Here is a 23,160-nt window from a genome sequence, read left to right on the forward strand (position 1 = left end):
CTTTCAAGGAAAGTCATCAAACGAATAGGAGCTGTTTGAATAGTAAATGTAGTAAAATCTTAGGAGTCTCAGCACAACTCTTGAGATCTTTTGTATGGAAACATTTCCTAGGAGGAGGTGCTTTCAACATTAGTTATTTAGTTATTTTACTTATTAATTTTTACTTACTAATCACAAATGGTTAGTAAGTACTTACTCTGTGCCAAATGCCAAACAGTGCTGTATACCAGGGATACAATGTTAAAAAGACAGAAGCAGTCCCTATCTTGACAAACATCAATAGCCTGGAATGGGGGGATAGTTTTTTAAACATTGATAATGGAGTTGATAAGTGCTATAAAAGAGGGAGTAAAAGATACAGAAAAGGAGCATGTATCCCAGCCCTTGATCAGAAGGGCTTCACAGAAGATGTGATGTGTATGATGGGATAAGAAGGCTAAGTAAGAATCAGTCAGGTAACAGTGGCAGGGCGTTTGGGCCGGAACTGCCATCTTCCAGGAATTTGTCAAGATCACCAGCACAGAGGGAAAGAGGAGAGGCACTTGCTATATGTTTTCTAGACCTTTTAAAAAACATGGAGTTGTTCCTTTGTCCACATACATGTGAATCTACAAGAAAGGTGATATAGTAGACATCAAGGGAACGGGCACTGTTCAAAAAGGAATGTTACCCACAAATGTGTCCATGGCAAAACTGGAAGAGTCTACGATGTTACCCAGCAGGCTGTTGGCATTGTTGTGAACAAACAAGTAAAAGGCAAGCAAAATTCTTGCAAAAAGAATTAATGTGTGTATTGAGCATATTAAGCATTCTGAGAGCCAGGATAGCTTCCTGAAGCTCGTGAAGGAACATGATCAGGAAAAGAAGGAAGCCAAAGAGAAAGTTACTTGGGTTCAACTGAAGCGCCAGTCTGCTCCACCCAGAGAAGCACACTCTGAGGACAAATGGAAAGGGGCCTGAAACCCATTCCCTATGAATTCATAGCTTGATAGGTGTGGAAGAAAATAAAAGATCTCTGGGTTGTAAAAATGTTTCTCTTAAATTGAGTAAAATGTGGTGTCTCCTCCCCCAAAGAAATACTTAAAGCAGACTTTGTGTCCTAATTCGTTGGGTGATGACTATACTATACAAATATAGTGTTTTTTCCTGCTGAAAGTTGTGAGGTGATTTATTATGCAACAAAAAACAAACTCAGTTGGTTAGGGAACTGCCAGGTATTATTTATAAGATACAATAGTTTGAAGATGGTCCCCCTAAATCACTCTGAAAAAAAGAATTAAAAAAAATAAATGAAAGGTTATTTGTTAGACTACAGTTAAGCTTGGGGAAAATTGATTACTCATAATTGCATCATACACTAAGCAGCTCTGTTTTAAAGATCAGGAAAAAAAGTAACAGTGGCAGGGGCAGAGTATTTCAGGGCTAAATAAGAGTATGTGAAGGTCAGTTTTGTTTTATTTTTACAACAGTTTTATTGAGGTATCATTCACATACCATAAAATTCCCTGTTTAAAGAATACATTAAGTGGTTTTCAGTATATTCACAGAGTTGTGCAACCACCACCATCCAATTCCAGAACATTTTCCTCACCCAAAAATGAAGCTCTGTATTCATTAGCAGTCACTCCCTCTTCATTCCTCTTCCCAACCCCCAGCAATCACTAATCCATTTTCTGTATACTTTCTGTTTCTGTTTGTCTTTTCTGGACATTTCATATAAGTAGAACCATACAATATGTGGCCTTTTGTCACTGGCTTCTTTCACTTAGCATAATGTTTTCAAGTTTCATCCATATTTTAGCATGCATCATTGAGCAATGGAGATGGCCAAGACAGAGAATTGAAAGTGAAGTTGATCAGGATGACTGATGCATAGAGCAAAAACTTGAGAATTGAGATGATAATATATAAAGAGGATGCAGAAACCAAATCAGAGCTAAGGTATAGAGGTACGGCCTTTATTCTAAGGGAAATAGGATATCATTTTATGGTGTTAAGTATGGAAATAATATAATCAGATTTGTGTAGGGTATAGACCAGATGGACACAAAGTGGGGGGTGGGCAGGGAGACTAGGATTCTTGGAAAAATCTGGGCAATGAAGATATTGGTGGTATGGGATACAGCAGTGGGAATGGAGAGAAGTGGATGGATTTGAGAGATTTAAAAGGCCGGATTGATAAGACGTGGTGTTAGACTGAATGTGTAGGGTGTGAGGCAGGGGGAAGGAGAGGTGGTATCTGGAATGGCACGCAGGTTTTTGGATCAGTGAGCCAAGTGGATAATGCTGCATAGACTCATTAAGGTAAGGAGCTGGCTTAGGTAGATGAATTCTTCAGGTGCTGATCTATAAGGAGTACCGAAATGGCAATGGAAAGTTAATGAAATAAAAAATGCATTTATCAGAACTCTTTACTAGTAGTGTACCATATGTTGTTTTCGAGGAAAGCTTTGGTAAGCTTCTGTGAAAAGAGGCAAGACTTTCCCCTGCCACTTCACCTAGCTTCTCACTGGAATAATGGGGGTATTTCCTAAACTGTACTCTAAAAAAGCCCAAAGCCTGTTTTATTGAGTGGGATATGCAAATTTGGTGTCAGAGCTAAATAGCTCAGTAGAGAGACTGCCATCACTGGGTCTTCTTTTTAACCTGTCCCTCTTATGGTTCTTACTCTTCTTTAGAATATTTATATGAGATTGGATTGAAGAGTATCAGATTAATAATCTACTGTTACATGTATCTATTGCTATGTAACAATACATCAAAACATAGTGACTTAAGGCAATAATTATCATCTCTTGTGGTTCTGGGGCTTGACTGGTCTCATGTAGGGTCTTTGTGAAGTTGTAGTCAGACAGTAGCCAGGGCTAGAGTCATCTTGACGCTTGCTCATTCATGTATGTGAATGTTCTTGGGTCACATCATCTACATGTGACCTTTCCATGTGGTGTCCGGTGTGATAGCTTGATTTAAAGAGTGGTGTCTCAAGAGAAATTGTATTACCTCTTATGTCCTGCCCTTGGGAATTATGTTGTGTCCCTCCTGTTTTGCTCTATTAGTTGAGATGGTCATGAATGTCTACCCAGGTTTAGAGGAATGAGACATAGATTTCAGCACTTGTGTAAAAAGATCATGTGGCAATGGTACTTTAATTTAAAAAAAAAAGATGATGTGGGATAGGAGATGTTGCAACAGCCGTCTTTGGAAATGTAATCTGCCACACCTACCTTGAGAACCCTGCCCAGACTAGGATAAGGAACCAAGAAAGAGGACTTTGGAACATTGAATGCACTTTTGTACATATAAAGTTTAACTCCTTGTTAGACTTCCTGGTGGAAATATTATTAAGAAGTTTGTTATTAAGCAGATACTGAATTTGTTCCCTGGTGAATAGTGTAATCAGAGCCAAGATAGGGAACAATATTTAACTGAGAATATTTTCTGTTTATCCTTCTCATTTTAGTTTCTCTCTTTTCCTTTTTTTTTTAAACCTTTAGCCAGGATTTTGGAAACTGCAGATGACCCCTGACTTACAGTGATTCAACTTAACAATTTTGTGACTTCACACTGATGTGAAAGTGATACATGTTCACTAGAAGTCTTACTTTGAATTTTGGATTTTGACCTTTTCCTGAGCTGGTGATATGTACTATGATATTTTCTCCTGATATTGGGCAGCATCAGCAAGCTGCAGCTCCCAGTCATCCATGCTGTCAAAGGGGTAAACAACTGATATACTTACAGTCGTTCTGTACCCATACAACCATCCTGTTTTTCACTTTCAGTACATTATTCAATACATTACATGAGATATTCAACACTTTACTATAAAATAGGCTTTGTGTTAGATGATTTTGCTCAAGTGTTGAATAATATAAGTGTTCTGAGCACTTTTATGGTAGACTAGGCTATGATGGTCGGCAGGGTAGGTGTATTAAGTGCATTTTCAACTAATGATGGATTTATTGATTCAAGGAAGGTTTGTCTTACCTTCATAAATCTCTTATGTTATAAATATGTCCAAATGAGAGAGTCCTATAAATTGTTTGCATTTTATATTCTAAACATTGTCTTTATTCCTGTATTTTTTCCTTATAAGTTTATTTTAAAAAATTAAATCTTGGGCAAGGGGAAAGAAAAAAAATAAAATCTTTGTTTCTTTATTTTAGATAATTCTTTTTCCTTTACCATGTTATAATTAAAATTTTGCTCTTCTGTTATAATCCTAGGGAGATAATATTTTAAAATTCTTGTTTTTACCTCTCCTTTTTTAGTTTTCATATTTGAAAGCAAAAATTTAAGCAGCTTGAGTTTCTATTAATTAAAATTAATGTATCCTCAGTCCTCTTTCCCTTTATTAACAAATAATATACATGCATCCTAAGAAAAGTGGGAACCTACAGAGAAGCTTGAAAAAAGTATAACTCACCCAACACTGTTAAAAGATTCTCTATTATATTTTGTTTTATGTTTTTTAAGACTTGTAAGTTTTCCCCAGAATGGGGTCTTACCATTTGTATCATTTTGAAAATTTCTCCGTTTATTTGACATTTAGATTTTTCCCAGTATTTTACTATTTCAAACATCAGTCTAACAGTTAACCTATTTCCATGTCTTTTCTATTTGTCCAATTATTTCCTTAAGATAAATCTCTAGAAGGGTAATTATTATGTCAGAGGGCCTTTGTTTACATAAGGATAAAATTTCCCAGTTATTTAAATCCTTGTCACTTTTTTTCTCTCTCACTAGAGAATTTCTCTGTTTTTTGTTTCTCTTTTGCATTTGCTTACTGTCCATCTCTCTTAAAACACATACATTCACAAATGTTTATTTCTTAGGAAGATATCTTCATCATGAGGTTGATTACTTAAATATGGGCTTAATTAATTTCATTGAATTTATTTCTTCGTGAAACATTTGTTAAACATTGTGTGCAATACCTTGGGTGACTGAGAATGAAGATAATAATCCTTGTTCTCAGTGAACTCACAGTCCACTGAGGAGATAAACAGGCATACTGACAATGAACATTCATTTGATAAGCGCTGCCGTTAGTAGAGAGAGGCATGACATGACCACCAGGTGACTCCTAAAATAGCCTGTACAAATCAGGGAACATTTCCCAGGTTGAGTTGAGAATGAGTTGAACCCTGGATAATGCAGGTTAGCTAGGCAAACCAAAGTGAGAGTATTCCAACATAGGCGCAAAACATGCAATGATAGCATAATTGAGCATTTCACAAGAAATACTGGTAGTTTGGTGCCACTGGAGCTTAGAGAGGTAGTGGGAGAACAGGTTGGAAAAGAGGCAGAGACCAATTTCTGCAGGTAGCTCTATGCCATGCTGAAAAATTATACTTCATTCTTGGGGGAAGGAAGGAGGAGGGGTCTGTTCAGTTAGCTAGAAAGCACAATCAGTCTAGGTAGTATATGTGGTGACAAATGAGGAGCCATCACTGTTGAAAGGAAAGGAGCGACACATAGCAGCAATTCACCGGAGAAATCCGCTTTATTAGGGAAAGGTGCTGGGTTATATAGGAAGGGGCATGGGGTGATTGTGGTGTTACTTCTACGGGGCTGGTGGCTATTGGCTAGGTGCTGGGATTGGGAGGGGGGCGAGAGGTGATTGGGCTTCAGTTGGCGCCAGTGGGAACTGAGGACCCCGAAGAGAAGCCGGAAGTTCGCCATCTTACGGGTGGGGGCCCTTCATTCCCCCCTTTCTCCTCTATGGGGCTGTGGACGTTGCTTTCTCTCTGACTGCTTCCTGCTGAACAGGGGTGGAGAAGGGAGTGAGGGCTTGAGGATTGGGAGGAAAGGGTTGATAGGACTCCCCACAGTAAGGACGAATAGATGTGGACTTATTCAGGTTGGAAATCAGTGAAGGTTCCCTGTAACCATAGGTTGAGGACTTGTTGATTCCAATGGTGCCAAGAGGACATGGGTGCCAGGAGCCAGGCATCTGCGGCCATTGTTTCTAGGAACAGTTTCCAGCGGAGAGAGGGGTCCATCTCAGCGTGTGGTGAGGAGGTTATGTGAGGGTGAGGGATCTTCTGTGGCCAGAAGCTGATAGTTCCTGAGTAAAAGCTGGTTGAAAGTTTGATTAGAGATTTTTCCAACTTGGGATTTGATGAAATTTATTATACAGGGTAAGAAGAGACAGGTGAGAAGAATGATTATTATGGGGCCTGCAATGGGCCAGAGCCAGGTAAGGAGGGGGTTTGTTAGTATTGACGAGAATGGGTTGGAATTGGAAGCAGAGTAGAGGCTGGAGGCAAGGTCGGTGAGTTTGGTAATGTCAGTTTCTACAATGCTGGATTCGTTGATGTAATAGCAGCACTCCTCTTGAAGGAAGATGCAGGTGCTGCCCTTCTCGGCTGTAAGCAGATCTAAGGCCCGCCGGTTTTGAAGGGTGACTTTAGCTAGCAAAGTGACCTGTCTTTGGAGAGAGGCTAGGGAATCAGCAGTGGATGTCAGGGCTCCCTCAAGTTTGGCATTGAGATCTTTAATTGCCCATAGAGAGTGACCCAAGGCTCCTCCCAAAAACCCAGCCCCAATGGCTGAGGTGGTCAAAGAGATACCGACCATGATGGGAAGGAAAGCAGCCCTTTTTGTGCGCGAGGGCAAGGGAGGTTGGAGCTCAAGAAATTCTGCCATGCTGTAAAGTGTAAGCTGTGGGATTAGGGTGACGAGAATACAGGGTGTATCGGAGTTGGGAGGCAGTGAGTTGAAAAGACTGCCATTACACCAAAAGAAGTGTTCCAGTTGTGTAAAAGTCTTAGAGCCAGAGGTAGGGGTGTAGATAGAGAGGCAGTGAAGTGCGCTGGAGGGGGGTGGAGTTGGGCCTACACAGTGGTGGATGGTGAGATTATCTGCGTATTCTGGTTCCCATAGGGGTATGTCTGCCAGGGGGCGGAGGGGTTGTCCTTCTGCATGGAAGGAGTAGTTGGAAATATCGAGGGGCACGGTGGCCAGCAGCGGGCGCTGTAGTGATGCGCACAAGAAACAATTGGCGGTGTTGAGGGTGTGGTTGAGAAAGATGGTGGTGTCTTGAATGAGCTGTAACCAAGAGTAGGAGGAATAGGAAGAAGAAGAGGTGCCATCAAGAGTTTGGATAATGACTTTTTCAGAATGTCCGATATCTGATGCAACTTGAGAGATCTGGGAGTGAGAGGGAACATACTCTCGAGAGATATGAAGGGTATCGTGGGGGGTTGAGGACCCCCCATAGTAAACTGAGGCTGTGACTCCGGCAGCCCATCGAGAGTCCCAGGGATCTGGGATTGATAAGGAGAATGAGCCGTTGGGATATTTCATGAAGCAGTTGGGGGAGTAATACTGTGGGTACTGGAAGTTACCCATGTAGTGAATGGTGCAAGACCAGTAGGGACATCCCCCGTCAGTGTCCTGCCATCGCCTGCAGTAGGCTTGTCTTTGGTCATAGAGGAAGCAGAGGTAGGGAGAATAAAGGTAGCTGCTAGTGAACACTTCGGTAGAGGGAGAAAAGTGGAGGTATAAAGGCTTAGAGCAGCCTTCCAGAGGGCAGTCTGATGTGGCAATGAGGGCAGTAACTTTTGTTTTATGCTGTGTGTAAGTTTGTCTGACTTTGAATCGCCATACAAAGGAGGCTGGGGTGGCGGGAAAGACAATAGGAATGAGGAAAACTCGAGAGTGGAGACCCACCGCGGTGTTATAATCCCAGTGTGGGTCTTGTTCAGGGACAGCAATGTTAAATACAAGAGCATGAATTCAAACCTAATTTGCCAGAATCCTGAGCCAAGTGCTGTTTTACCGAACTCCACTACTAATAAAAAATTGTTCATTTGGATTAAACATCAGAGAAGCAAATTTGTTATATTTTGATAATGGTTGATTTGAAATTCTAATCCCAGTTTTGCTAGATATTCCATCATTGTATTCAAAGATAATCTTGAATCACATTTTGCCTTTCTTTCAAGGAAAGTCATCAAACGAATAGGAGCTGTTTGAATAGTAAATGTAGTAAAATCTTAGGAGTCTCAGCACAACTCTTGAGATCTTTTGTATGGAAACATTTCCTAGGAGGAGGTGCTTTCAACATTAGTTATTTAGTTATTTTACTTATTAATTTTTACTTACTAATCACAAATGGTTAGTAAGTACTTACTCTGTGCCAAATGCCAAACAGTGCTGTATACCAGGGATACAATGTTAAAAAGACAGAAGCAGTCCCTATCTTGACAAACATCAATAGCCTGGAATGGGGGGATAGTTTTTTAAACATTGATAATGGAGTTGATAAGTGCTATAAAAGAGGGAGTAAAAGATACAGAAAAGGAGCATGTATCCCAGCCCTTGATCAGAAGGGCTTCACAGAAGATGTGATGTGTATGATGGGATAAGAAGGCTAAGTAAGAATCAGTCAGGTAACAGTGGCAGTCCTGTGGGTTTCGGTAGCATGCGTTTGGGCGAAGTCCCAAACTCGTCTACGCTCTTCAGGGAGGAGAGTATTGGCCAGGAGCATGAAAATGTCATGATGTGTGAGGCTGTAAGAATGGAGGGTCCATTGAAACTCCCTGATGTATGTCGTGGGATCAGTGGAAAAGGAACCTAGGCATTTCTCAAGTTGGGCTAAATCTCCTAAAGAGAAAGGGATGTGAACGCGCACGATGCCTTCAGATCTTACTACTTCCCGGAGGGGGGCAATAATTTTGGGAGGCCCTCAGGACCGAGTCTGAGGGGGACTGAAGGGTTCTGGCTCAGTCTGTGGGGGGGAAACAGGTGATGGGGGCAAAGATGCGATAATTTTGGGAGGCCCTCGGGACCGAGTCTGAGGGGGCAAAGACGGAGGAGGCTCTTAGGACCTAGTTAGAGGGGGGCTGAAAGGCTCAGGCTCGATCTGCTGGAGGGGGGAAGGTGAGGGGGATGGAGGCAGAGGGGGTGAGGTGGGGGAGGAGATGGTGGTGGAGGAAGAAGAGGAGGGAGAAGGGAGAGGATGGGAGGCTTCTGCGGGGGTGGAGGCAGTGGTAGAGGAAGGGGGAAGGGCTGTTGTAGGAGAGGAGGGGGAAGGGAGAGGACGGGAGGCTTCTGTGGGGGTGGAGGCAGCGGCAAGAGGCAGTGGTAGAGGATGGGGGAAGGGCTGTTGTAGAAGAGGGGGAAGGGAGAGGACAGGAGGCTTCTGTGGGGGTGGAGGCAGTGGCTAAGGTGGTGGAGGGCGGAGGGGTTGTAGGAGGGGGAGGGGCCGAACCGGGAAGCCTGTATGGCAGAGGCTCGTTGGCCGGGTCAAAGGTAATCGAAGAGGGACTGGGAGTGTGGGGAGGGGAGGGAGATGGCTTGCAGGCTAGGAGAACTTGGGGTGGGGAACAGGTGGTGTAGAGGCTGGGATTTTGAGCTAGGAGGCGAAAAGCTTCGATATAGGGAATCTCCTTCCATTTTTTCAGGCGCTGGCAGTAGTTAAAGAGATCATGAGTGATGTTAGGATCAAGAGTTCCCCCTGCGGGCCATTGGTTGTTATTGTCTAGGGGGTATGTCGGCCAATCTTGGGAGCAGTATTTACGGAGAAGTTTTGATTTTATATCATGTGTCAGGGAGAGGGTAGCCAGATGCTTAAGCAGGCATTCAAGAGGTGAACTTTCAGGGAGGGATGAGGAGGCTCCCATGGCTAAAGGACAGAGAAGGAGACAAACAGGGGAAGACGAACGGAAATCCTCAGACTGCAGGAAGACCGCAAGGAGACAAAGGGCGTCCCTGATGATCCTTGGTGGTCTGCGGAAACTTGTATATGAGTTGGAATTTCTTAGAAGTGTGGGTCGTCACCAGACTTCTCTAAGAAGGCAGAGTGCCGGAGTCACGAGGTACCTAGTACTAGGAATTTTCGGCAGACATAACAGATTTCGGCGGACGGAACGGAAGGAGGGGGGAGGGGGAAAGGGAGCGTTCTCATCTGCAAAGGAGTCACCTCGTTTATGGCTGTTGGAGGGGGGCCTGAGGGTCTGCTGCAGCTGTGAAGGCCTGAGGTGGGGATTTATGGCTGTTGGAGGAGGGGCCTGAGGGTCCACCGCAGCCATGAAGGCCTGAGGTGGGGAGAGTTCCCTCCTTGTCCCCAAGTATCAGGGCCTTGCCAGATGATCACAGTCAATGGCACTGCGATAGCTCGGGGGAGAGTGGCCCACCCCGGGGAAATTTTGCTTAAAAACTTTCAGCACTGATGGAAGGGACGGTGAGTGCGTTTATGACTGTCGGAGGAGGGGCCTGAGGGTCTGCTGCAACCGTGAAGGCCTGAGGCGGGGATTTATGGCTGTTGGAGGAGGGGCCTGAGGGTCTGCCGCAGCCGTGAAGGCCTGAGGCGGGGAGAGTTCCCTCCTCGTCCCCGAGCGTCAGGGCCTTGCCGGACGATCACGGTCAATGGCACTGCGATAGCTCGGGGAAGAGTGGCCCACTCTGGGGGGAAAACTTACCTAAAGGCCAGAGAGGAGTGGTGAGTGTGATGAGCCAGCGCCGGAAAAAGAGGACGAGGGCAAGCTGCTGCTGGTGTTGGGGGGAAGATGGGGTCCAGTTGGGGTGTCCCGTCTCCTGGGTTTCGGCACCAATGAAAGGAAAGGAGTGACACACAGCAGTAATTCACCGGAGAAATCCGCTTTATTAGGGAAAGGTGCTGGGTTATATAGGAAGGGGCATGGGGTGATTGTGGTGTTACTTCTATGGGGCTGGTGGCTATTGGCTAGGTGCTGGGATTGGGAGGGGGGCGAGAGGTGATTGGGCTTCAGGTGGCGCCGGCGGGAACTGAGGACCCCGAAGAGAAGCCGGAAGTTCGCCATCTTACTGGTGGGGGCCTTTCAACTGTCACCTCCAGAGGTAGATCCATTAAGTAGGTGAGATAGGGAGCTATTTAAGGATCCTTAAGCAGAAGAATGACATGATCTGATTTTCTTTTAGAAAGCTATTTTGGTGAGACATAAAAGGATATACTTTAAGAGAAATAGAGACAGTGCACTAGTTCGGAGATGATATTGGATCAATCTGGGTGAGAACTGATGAGGGCCTAAAGTAAGGCTATAGTTACAGTAAAAGTAGAAGGAGGGGGATGAAATTAGGAGCTATTTATTAGAAATCCTTGCCATGGTCATCTGTTATATGCTATACTGGATTAAATCATTCCACATATTTTGAATAACTTCTATATGGCAAGCACTGTGCTGGGATTTGGGGATAAAGGGATGAATAAAAATGGTTTCCTGCCTTGAGTGGCTTATTGCTTAGTGTGGTGCAACATATTTGTAAAGAGAGAAATTACCATGTAATGTGAAAAGCATTATATATATAAAGGTATTATGAGAATTTAGAGAACTAGGTGATTAATATTAATTTCACATTGGGGAATGACATCGAGTAGAATATTGAAGGAGTTCTGTGAAATTCTGTTGTCTGTGTATCTTGAGCCATATTTAAGGCATTTTATACTGTATTTTATGCTATATTTTCTATGCATTTACTAAACTTTTGTTCCTTCCAAAAAGCAATCCATTCCAAAACCACAGAAAGTCCATTATGCTAAAATGACCTTTCTGGATAAAAAAAAACTAGATTACTTGTCTTTTATCTGGAAAGCATGTTTTCTGTGTGAGGCAAGGCATACCTGTTGCTTATCTTTTTATCTCTCTCTCCTTCCCCTTGTTTTTCTAAACTACTTATTTATTTATAAGGGCATTGGCAACTTCTGGGCTATTTTGAAGAAAGAATGCAATATTTTATTCCATTATACATAAGTTTTCAAAGAAAGATAAGAACAGAGATGAATTGACACTAACACACACACACATACACACACTCTCTCTCTCTCTCTCTCTCTCTTCCCTGAAACCCCACTACAACGATTAGAAGAAACAATAGAAGAGGAGATAACAGTGTATGGGAGACTTCAACTAGTGGAAAAAGTAAACAAAGGTCTTAGAACTAAATAAGCAATAAACTATTTGCCTGCAGAGTGAGTTGTGAGGAGAAGAAAGTCTATGCCTCCACAGAAGTCTAGTATCTCCTTAGAGATACTTGTGATGTGGAGGCTCTAGCAATCTCTAAATGCTTTGGTGAGGTGTGGTGCTGAACAGATTGGTTGAAGTCTATACAAGGAGCGTTAGTTTTGTAGGTATTGTACCCTATCTTATGTAACCAGGTGACTTTCTTCTTGTATTGCAGGAGACAAGAGATTTATTTTCTGAGAGAACTGATCTGTGAAAGCTTTGAATGGAGAGATTCAGGCATATCAGAAGGTGGGGATGAGTTGCAGGGTTGAAAGTAGATTGGCTAAGAAAAATGTAGAGTAAAGTCATACATGTAAAGTTGAGAGCAATCTCCATCTTGTATGATTTTCGTCTAGCCACATTTAAGCTGCTTCAGGGAGTGTATGGTAGACTTCCAGTAAAATGCTATAAGTAAAACGTTAGATTTAACCAGGCTTGAGGCTTTGCCAGCTTAGGCTAGAGATACAATTCCAGAAGAAAAACTTACAATGTTTGAAATAGTTACATAATACTGTTGGATTGCCTTACACATTAAAATAGACATACACACAACACACATGTGCAGAATTTGACTTTGAATCTATAATTTTGTGTGTTAAAAAAAAATCTTCATTTAGTGAAGTATTAAAGGTGAGGACCTTCCCTTTACCTCATTCTCATTTTGACCTTGGTACTTCTATCCCATATAACCCTTTCATTCTTCTGATACGATTCAGTCCTTTAGTTGACAGATATAAATTCCCTTCTTAGTATCAGTAGCTCTTCTCATTTAGAGTATATGGTATGTACATACTTTTTCAAGTTCTCAGGACAGGAAAATCATTCACCATTGATTTTCATTCCATATATTTTATTGGAAACTTGAATTTTAGGCCTTTTACATACTTTCTTATTTTTTTGTAAGCATTTCATTGTCACCTCAGATAATGAAATTATATTTACAGTAATATCAGGAAAATTTCTTTCATTGCCTCAGTTTATCTTTAAAATTATGTGATATTCATTAGATCATATCTAAGATACTTTTTCTTGCTTTGGAAATGCTGTGATTATTTGTTAGATATTTTTTGCAGATAATATGAGTTTCTTGGTTTTGTTCTGATTAGTTTCTAATCTCGTTCGAGACTAAATTAGGCTCGTAAAGAATTTCAGGTTATCTCTAAGCAGCTATAGAGGCATTTAAATTGGACTACTGTAACTTCATGGATATTGTCATAAATTCAAAAGAAGGAAATAACATTTGAGGAAACTTTGTCTTCTGCATACACTTGATGTAAAGGTTAATATTGGGTTAATAGGTCCATTACTTCTGGAGGAGGACTGGAATCATAAGAGACTCCATTTGGAGGAGAAACAGTTGTTTGGCAATAAAAATCTCAGCAGGAAACTTTAGAATCTCAATTTAAGAATTCTGTATGTGAAGAAAAAAAAATCACACTAACAGAAGACAATCTTGTAAAATACAGCAGTTTTGTTATCTTTGGATTCTTGGAGGGTGTACTAAAATATAAAATAAGTGGTATTTTTATGAATTAAAGTCATTGGGTAGAAAGTACCTGCCTTTGATGTTTCACTTCATATTACATAGTGAAAATAAGTGTGCAAAAATGCTTAACTATTTATTGAAGTGTTTAGCTTTTGGCCTTCCTAGACAATAAAATGTGTCTGCTGCTGCATTCCATGCTGGCCATGTTTTTGAAAATGTAATTGTAATTTATTGTTTAAGCCCCATAGCTTTTATTTGTCTGGCTATGATAGGTTTAAATGAGGAAAATCAGGGCTTATTGCTTTAGCAAATGTAATGAGCAATGTGTTTTTTCTTTAGGATCAAACAGAGCATACTGAATCAGCAGGACTGGCTGGTGGTGCAGCAAGCATCATGAGTAAGCACAGAGAAAACTGTTTGTTATCACGTGTGTAAGGGACAAAAGGTAAGAACACCAATGCTCTATTTCTCTTGCAGATTGAATTTAAGAAAACAATTAGATCCATAGAAAATAACACTCATGTATATATGTTGCTTGCTTCATTCATTACATTGCCTCTTGTTAAGTCAGGAGTTTTTAAGAAAGATTTTACTTAAATTCATAGCAAAAAGATGTTTTTAGTTATTATTGAATTATGTCAAAGTGCAAATTTCTCTACCAGTGCTTGGCTTCTCTCTTCTACAATCAACTTCTACCTTGAGCAGAGGAGGGTAATTTTTGCATGAGAAAGAAAATGGATTTGAGCAATATTGTTAAGAAGAAATTAGTGGTGTATCTACCCAATTAATGTCATTTATATTTCTTAGTCACCATGTAAGAGCTAAACAATTAAAGCTAATTTGGGGTGGGCAGTTAGAAATATAGATCTAATTGTTATTTTATATTTCTATACTAGTTGTGAAGAGCAGTACTTTCCAGCAGAAAATTGGAAATATTTTATTCATTTTTATACAGCAGAATTCATTTACTTTTTCCTGACTAGGAATTATGTGTGATTGCTTTCAAGTCTTATGATTATTTAAGGTGTAGACATGGTGGTGGGGGTGGAGGGCGTGTGGGCAAGATTGGCTTTAGAAACTGATTATGCCATTCACGAATGGGGTGCTACGTACTCTTGAGTTTTCTGATTTTCCATGTAAGCTTAGATGATAGAGGCATGTGTCTGACAGTTTGGGGCAGGGGACTGAGTTTCTTTTCTCTTCAGTTGAGAATGGAGCAAGGCACTTAGCAGCAGTGCCTCCCTCACCAAAACGTCTAGGCCTGCAGTAGAGTAGGCAAGGTATTTGTTGTCCCCTAGACTTCTCACCTGATAGTGTAAGAAGGGAGTACCCTTCTCTGCCTTCACTTGGCAAAATCTTATTCTTTAGGCATCACCTCTTTAGGAAGTTTTCATCGCACTGCAAAAACTATCAATAATAATAAATAATCAGCAATAATAAATTATTGGAATATTTATTACAGTAGCCTACCCTACCCCAAATAATACACCACTACCTCAGGCTGATTTGGATTCACCTCTTCTTTGACTCCATAGCACCCAGTACATGTATCAATTAGTACATACTACAGTGTTTCATATTTTAAGTTAACTCATCATCTACCCCATGAAACGTTGGGCACCTTTATGTAAGGACATTCTCTTACTTGTCATTGTAAACCTAATGACTAGGGCAGCGCCTGGTACATAGTAGATGCTCAGTAACGTTTGATGCATGATTGTACATATATTCATTGTAGTTACTGTATGACATAAAGAGGAAATACCTGTGAAAGAGACATAAAAGGAGAAATCAGATCAGTGCTATAAAAGTAGGATCCCTAAGACTGAGATTCAAGAGAGTGTCCAAAGGACTATGGTCAACAGAATGAAAAAGAGGTCTAGAAGCCCAAAGACAAAAGAGGAGGTCCTTAGGAAGAAACTGTACTGAATTAAATAATTATATTCCTCTTTGAGATATATATGTGAAATATTTAGTGGCTTTTATTTTGAATAAGAGATGGGTGCTTTTATAAGAAGGTAAGTAAAGAATCCTGACATAAGATTTAAATCATCTAACAGGCCCAACTTATGCATTGAGAAGACTGCCTCTTTCTCAGATTCTCAGGAAACCTCAGTTTTTTTCTCTGCAAAGTGAAACTGAAGAGGCTCAAGACTTGGGGGCACTAGATATAACAGAGATCAAGGATGAGGCACCATAGTGATAGCAAGGGGATTAAGGGAAATCCTATATACTGAAAAGTGAGGCCTTTCTCTCTCACTCCTTCTTCTATTTGGAAGGTGAGTGCCTGCTTTTACATCTTTATCCCCTTACAGGAGATTATATGAGTCTTCTCTGGAGTCCAAAATAAATAAATAAATAAATAAATAACCTACTTATACAGACATTTGGAGTTCTCCCGGTGACATGTCTGTGTTCCCATCAAATTACCATGCACTGGAAACCTCCTAGTTGAGAAGCCACACATTCAGAGTTCCTAATTGGCTTTTAGTACTCATTTGTTCAATACATAGGCATTTGGGGGAAGCCTTCAATATAAAAGAGACCAAAACACTAAAGTATGAAAGAGGAACTTGGAAGATACAATATTGGAAACAGAAGAGGTTTGAAAGACAACCAAACCAAATTAGACTCCAGGTAATTAAATCAGAGAGGCAGGAGAAGAAATTATGTCCATGAAATAAAATCAAGATGTCATAAAAAGGATTAGACAAAGGAAGTGCTCTGGAAATTAAAAATATGATAGACACTTTTGGTGTATTTAAAAAAATTTTTTTAAACTATCTCAAGCTGATAGAAAATTTCCAAGTATAGTACCAGTAACTTTTTTTTCTTAGAACCACTTGAGAGTAAGTTGCCAGCTGTGTGGTATGCCCCCATCACCTTTGAAACTGTGTGTTTCCTACAAGCAGGGACATTCTCCTACATAACCACAAGGGAATTAACATTGCTGCATTACCACTATCTAATTCTCAGACCTATTCAGGTTTTTCCAGATGTGCAAATAACATCCTTTATATCTAGAGGATCTGGTTTAGAATCACATGTTGCATTTAGTTGTCATGTTTCTTTTTTTTTTTTTTTTTTTTTGAGAGGGCATCTCTCATATTTATTGATCAAATGGTTGTTAACAACAATAAAATTCAGTATGGGGGGTCAACGCTCAATGTACAATCATTAATCCATCTCAAGCCTAATTCTCGTCAGTCTCCAATCTTCTGAAGCATAACGAACAAGTTCTTACATGGTGAATGAATTCTTACATAGTGAATAAATTCTTACATGGTGAACAGTACAAGGGCATTCATCACAGAAACTTTCGGTTTTGATCATGCAATATGACCTATAAACAATCAGGTCAAATATGAATATTCGTTTGCTTTTTGTACTTGATTTATATGTTGATCCCAGATTTCTCCTATTATTATTATTATTTTTATTTTTAATAAAATGCTGAAGTGGTAGGTAGATGCAAGATAAAGGTAGAAAACATAGTTTAGTGCTGTAAGAAGGCAAATGTAGATGATCAGATGATCAGGTGTGTGCCTATGGACTAAGTATTAATCCAGGCTAGACAAGGGCAGCAAGACATCCACGGATGCAGAAGATTTCTCTCAAAGCAGGGGGGGTGAGGTTCTGAGCCTCACCTCTGTTGATCCCCAAATTCTCACTTGATGGCCCCCCTGCGACTGTGCCTGTCTTAGGTTGTTCCTCCCTTGAGGAATCTTACCCGTCTCTGGCTAACCAGTCATCTTCCGGGGCCATACAGGGAAATGTAAAGTTGGTAAGTGAGAGAGAAGCCATATTGTTTGCAAAGGTTAGCTTTTTACTTCTTTGCAGATTTATGCCTTGTGGCTTCTATGCCCAGCACTTGTCTCGAGGTATCTTTACCACCTGGAGGAATTATGATACTCGGTAAATTCGATATGAGGCATGAATTCTATTTAAGGGTTGTAATTAGAAAGGAAGAAGAAAAGCTATAGAGGTAGCATATGAAGGAAACATGGGAGGATTGATTATTTCTTTGACATATCTTCTTGTATAGTACCTTAAGTATGTATCGGTTTTAAACTACTAACTAATTTGCACACACATATTAACATAATAGGAATACGGTGACATAAACAAAGCAAATCTATAATTACCATCCATCTCCAGTGAAGCCAAGAAAACCATTTAGGCACCCTAGGCATTTGTGAAAATTTATCTATGATATGATGGATATTGTCCAACTGTACTTGAACCATCAGACAAATTAAAGCAGCCCATTTCTGGGATCTGTTCACATCCCATATGTTCTTTTAACCATAGATAGTCTATAGTCATGAGATTTTGGAGTGCTACAACTTGCACCCCTCCCAACTCCTGGTTGAGTTCCAACAGTACAGATCCGGTCAAATTCGTTGTCTCACTGTATGCACATGCCAGCCTAGACATCTCCCTCCTCATTCCTATGGCAAGTCCAGGAGACGGTGGGCTGGATGCAGCCCCAACTGCAGCATCGTCCGGATCCCTGTGGAGGCTTTTTGATGATCATGCCCCGGCACAAGTCCTCCAGAGAGTGCTGATGCCGGAAACTCCTCCTCATATTGTATCTTAGTTCATTTTCTGGGTATCCAAACTAGGCCTTGATCTTCTGCGTAGAAACAAACAGACCCTTTGCCCACACTTTGACATGCCCTCTATACCACTGTGCAGAACTCATTGGAGGTCAGCACACAGTAACTGCTTTTTTTTTTTTTTTTAATTAAGAGAAAGGAATATTATCAGAAAAGAGTACCTCCATAGCTGATCATCTGACACCCTTTAAGTGATCAACATTAAGGATATTTAAAGCATGCGTTGATCTTTGGTTTACCAATAGTTTTATCCTGTTAAGGAGTAATCCCCCTTTTCTTTCTTTCTTTCTTTTTTTCTTTTTTTTTTTTAATTTTTAATCTACACTTACATGAAGAATACTATGTTTACTATGCTCTCCCCTATATCAGGTCCCCCCTAACAACCACATTACGGTTACTGTCCATCAGCTTAGCAAAATGTTGTAGAGTCACTACTTGTCCTCTCTGTGTTGTGCAGCCCACCCTCCCCTTTCTCCCTCCCCCCATGCATGCTAATCTTAATACACCCCTTCTTCTCCCCCCCCCCCTTATCCCTCCCTGCCCACCCATCCTCCCCAGTTCCTTTCCCTTTGGTACCTGTTAGTCCATTTTTGGGTTCTGTAATTCTGCTGCTGTTTTGTTCCTTCAGTTTTTCCTTTGTTCCTATACTCCTCAGATGAGTGAAATCATTTGGTATTTCTCTTTCTCCACTTGGCTTATTTCACTGAGCATAATACTCTCCAGCTCCATCCATGTTGCTGCAAATGGTTGGATTTTTCCACTTCTTATGGCTGAGTAGTATTCCATTGTGTATATATACCACATCTTCTTTCTCCATTGATCTACCGATGGACATTTAGGTTGCTTCCAATTCTTGGCTATTGTAAATAGTGCTGCGATAAACATAGGAGTGCATCTGTCTTTCTCAAACTTGATTGCTGCGTTCTTAGGGTAAATTCCTAGGAATGGAATTCCTGGGTCAAATGGTAGGTCTGTTTTGAGCATTTTGATGCACCTCCATACTGCTTTCCACATGGTTGAACTAATTTACATTCCCACCAGCAGTGTAGGAGGGTTCCCCTTTCTCCACAGCCTCGCCAACATTTGTTGTTGTTTGTCTTTTGGATGGCAGCTATCCTTACTGGTGTGAGGTGATACCTCATTGTAGTTTTAATTTGCATTTCTCTGATAATTAGCGATGTGGAGCATCTTTTCATGTGTCTGTTGGCCATCTGTATTTCTTTTTTAGAGAACTGTCTGTTCAGTTCCTCTGCCCATTTTTTAATTGGGTTATTTGTTTTTTGTTTGTTGAGGCGTGTGAGCTCTTTATATATTCTGGACGTCAAGCCTTTATCGGATCTGTCATTTTCAAATATATTCTCCCGTACTGTAGGGTTCCTTTTTGTTCTATTGATGGTGTCTTTTGCTGTACAGAAGCTTTTCAGCTTAATGTAGTCCCACTTGCTCATTTTTGCTGTTGTTTTCCTTGCCCGGGGAGATATGTTCAAGAAGAGATCACTCATGTTTATGTCTAAGAGGTTTTTGCCTATGTTTTTTTCCAAGAGTTTAATGGTTTCATGACTTACATTCAGGTCTTTGATCCATTTTGAGTTTACCTTTGTATATGGGGTTAGACAATGGTCCAGTTCCATTCTCCTACATGTAGCTGTCCAGTTTTGCAGCACCATCTGTTGAAGAGACTGTCATTTTGCCATTGTATGTCCATGGCTCCTTTATCAAATATTAATTGACCATATATGTTTGGGTTAATTTCTGGGGTCTCTAATCTGTTCCACTGGTCTGTGGCCCTGTTCTTGTGCCAGTACCAAATTGTCTTGATTACTATGGCTTTGTAGTAGAGCTTGAAGTCGGGGAGTGAGATCCCCCCTACTTTATTCCTCTTTTTCAGGATTGCTTTGGCTATTCGGGGTCTTTGGTGTTTCCATATGACTTTTTGAATTATTTGTTCCAATTCATTGAAGAATGTTGCTGGTAATTTGAGAGGGATTGCATCAAATCTGTATATTGCTTTGGGCAGGATGGCCATTTTGACGATATTAATTCTTCCTAGCCATGAGCATGGGATGAGTTTCCATTTATTAGTGTCCCCTTTAATTTCTCTTAAGAGTGACTTGTAGTTTTCAGAGTATAAGTCTTTCACTTCTTTGGTTAGGTTTATTCCTAGGTATTTTATTCTTTTTGATGCAATGGTGAATGGAATTGTTTTCCTGATTTCTCTTTCTATTGATTCGTTGTTAGTGTATAGGAAAGCTACAGATTTCTGTGTGTTAATTTTGTATCCTGCAACTTTGCTGTATTCTGATATCAGTTCTAGTAGTTTTGGAGTGGAGTCTTTAGGGTTTTTTATGTACAGTATCATATCATCTGCAAATAGTGACAGTTTAACTTCTTCTTTACCAATCTGGATTCCTTGTATTTCTTTGTTTTGTCTGATTGCCATGGCTAGGACCTCTAGTACTATGTTAAATAACAGTGGGGAGAGTGGGCATCCCTGTCTGGTTCCCGATCTCAGAGGAAATGCTTTCAGCTTCTCGCTGTTCAGTATAATGCTGGCTGTGGGTTTATCATATATGGCCTTTATTATGTTGAGGTACTTGCCCTCTATTCCCATTTTGCTGAGAGTTTTTATCATGAATGGATGTTGAATTTTGTCAAATGCTTTTTCAGCATCTATGGAGATGATCATGTGGTTTTTGTCTTTCTTTTTGTTGATGTGGTGGATGATGTTGATGGATTTTCGAATGTTGTACCATCCTTGCATCCCTGGGATGAATCCCACTTGTCATGGTGTATGATCCTTTTGATATACTGTTGAATTCTGTTTGCTTATATTTTATTGAGTATTTTTGCATCTACATTCATCAGGGATATTGGTCTGTAATTTTCTTTTTTGGTGGGTTCTTTGCCTGGTTTTGGTATTAGGGTGATGTTGGCCTCATAGAATGAGTTTGGGAGTATTCCCTCTTCTTCTATTTTGTGGAACACTTTAAGGAGAATGGGTATTATGTCTTCTCTGTGTGTCTGATAAAATTCCGAGGTAAATCCGTCCGGCCCCGGGGTTTTGTTCTTGGGTAGTTTTTTGATTACTGTTTCAATTTCTTTGCTTGTAATTGGTTTGTTTAACTTTTGTGTTTCTTCCTTGGTCAGTCTTGGGAGGTTGTATTTTTCTAGGAAGTTGTCCATTTCTTCTAGGTTTTCCAGCTTGTTGGCATATAGGTTTTCATAGTAGTCTTTAATAATTCTTTGTATTTCTGTGGAGTCTGTCGTGATTTTTCCATTCTCATTTCTGATTATGTTGATTTGTGTTGACTCTCTTTTTCTCTTAATAGGTTGGGCTAGAGGCTTATCTATTTTGTTTATTTTCTCAAAGAACCAGCTCTTGGTTTCGTTGATTTTTGCTATTGTTTTATTCTTCTCAATTTTGTTTATTTCTTCTCTGATCTTTATTATGTCCCTCCTTCTGCTGACTTTAGGCCTCCTTTGTTCTTCTTTTTCCAGTTTTAATAATTGTGATGTTAGACTATTCATTTGGGATTGTTCTTCCTTCTTCAAGTGTGCCTGGATTGCTATATACTTTCCTCTTAAGACTGCTTTCGCTGCATCCCACAGAAGTTGGGGCTCAGTGTTGTTGTTGTCATTTGTTTCTATATATTCCTTGATCTCTATTTTGATTTGTTCATTGATCCATTGATTATTTAGTAGCATGTTGTGAAGCCTCCGTGTGTTTGTGAGCCTTTTTGTTTTCTTTGTAGAATTTATTTCTACTTTCATACCTTTGTGGTCTGAAAAATTGGTTGGTAGAATTTCAATATTTTGGAATTTACTGAGGCTCTTTTTGTGAGCTAGTATGTGGTCTATTCTGGAGAATGTTCCATGTGCACTTGAGAAGAATGTATATCCTGTTGCTTTTGGATGTAGAGTTCTATAGATGTCTATTAGGTCCATCTGTTCTAGTGTGTTGTTCAGTGCCTGTGTGTCTTTACTTATTTTCTGCCAGGTGGATCTATCCTTTGGGGTGAGTGGTGTGTTGAAGTCTCCTACAATGAATGCATTGCAGTCTATTTCCCTCTTTAGTTCTGTTAGTATTTGCTTCACATATGCTGGTGCTCCTGTATTGGGTGCATATATATTTAGAATGGTTATATCCTCTTGTTGGACTGAGCCCTTTATCATTATGTAGTGGCCTTCTTTATCTCTTGTTACTTTCTTTGTTTTGAAGTCTATTTTGTCTGATATTAGTACTGCAACCCCTGCTTTCTTCTCACTGTTGTTTACCTGAAATATGTTTTTCCATCCCTTGACTTTTAGTCTATGCTTATCTTTGGGTTTAAGGTGAGTTTCTTGTAAGCAGCATATAGATGGGTCTTGCTTTTTTATCCATTCTATTACTCTGTGTCTTTTGATTGGTGCATTAAGTCCATTTACATTTAGGGTGACTATTGAGAGATATGTACTTATTGCCATTGCAGGCTTTAGATTCGTGGTTACCAAAGGTTCAAGGTTAGCTTCTTTAGTATCTTACTGCCTAACTTAGCTCGCTTATTGAGCTGTTGTATACACTGTCTGGAGATTCTTTTCTTCTCTCCCTTCTTATTCCTCCTCCTCCATTCTTCATATGTTGTGTGTTTTGTTCTGTGCTCTTTTTAGGGGTGCTCCCATCTAGAGCAGTCCCTGTAGGATGCCCTGTAGAGGTGGTTTGTGGGAAGCAAATTCCCTCAGCTTTTGCTTGTCTGGGAATTGTTTAATCCCGCCATCATATTTAAATGATAGTCGTGCTGGATACAGTATCCTTGGTTCAAGGCCCTTGTGTTTCATTGCATTAAGTATATCATGCCATTCTCTTCTGGCCTGTAGGGTTTCTGTTGAGAAGTCTGATGTTAGCCTGATTGGTTTTCCTTTATAGGTGACCTTTTTCTCTCTAGCTGCCTTTAAAACTCTTTCCTTGTCCTTGATCCTTGCCATTTTAATTACTATGTGTCTTGGTGTTGTCCTCCTTGGATCCTTTCTATTGGGGGTTCTGTGTAATTCCATGGTCTGTTCGATTATTTCTTCCCCCAGTTTGGGG

At 40.4% G+C, this 23,160-nt stretch overlaps 1 protein-coding gene across 4 annotated transcripts in view; it reads left to right on the forward strand.

The window, feature by feature from the left end:
• ZFYVE9 (zinc finger FYVE-type containing 9) overlaps positions 1 to 23,160 on the forward strand; it is a 230,793-nt gene that overhangs the window by 55,689 nt on the left and 151,944 nt on the right. For 3 of the 4 annotated variants that reach the window (XM_037021848.2, XM_037021850.2, XM_073233939.1), the window contains exon 2: positions 13,816 to 13,921. The gene's annotated coding sequence lies outside the window, so the exon portion shown is untranslated. Of the gene's footprint in view, positions 1 to 13,813; positions 13,922 to 23,160 lie in introns of those variants that run through there. The other variant, XM_037021849.2, reaches the window with a different exon arrangement.

Source organism: Manis javanica, chromosome 4 (assembly GCF_040802235.1).
Source record: "Manis javanica isolate MJ-LG chromosome 4, MJ_LKY, whole genome shotgun sequence".
Classification (NCBI taxonomy): domain Eukaryota; kingdom Metazoa; phylum Chordata; class Mammalia; order Pholidota; family Manidae; genus Manis; species Manis javanica.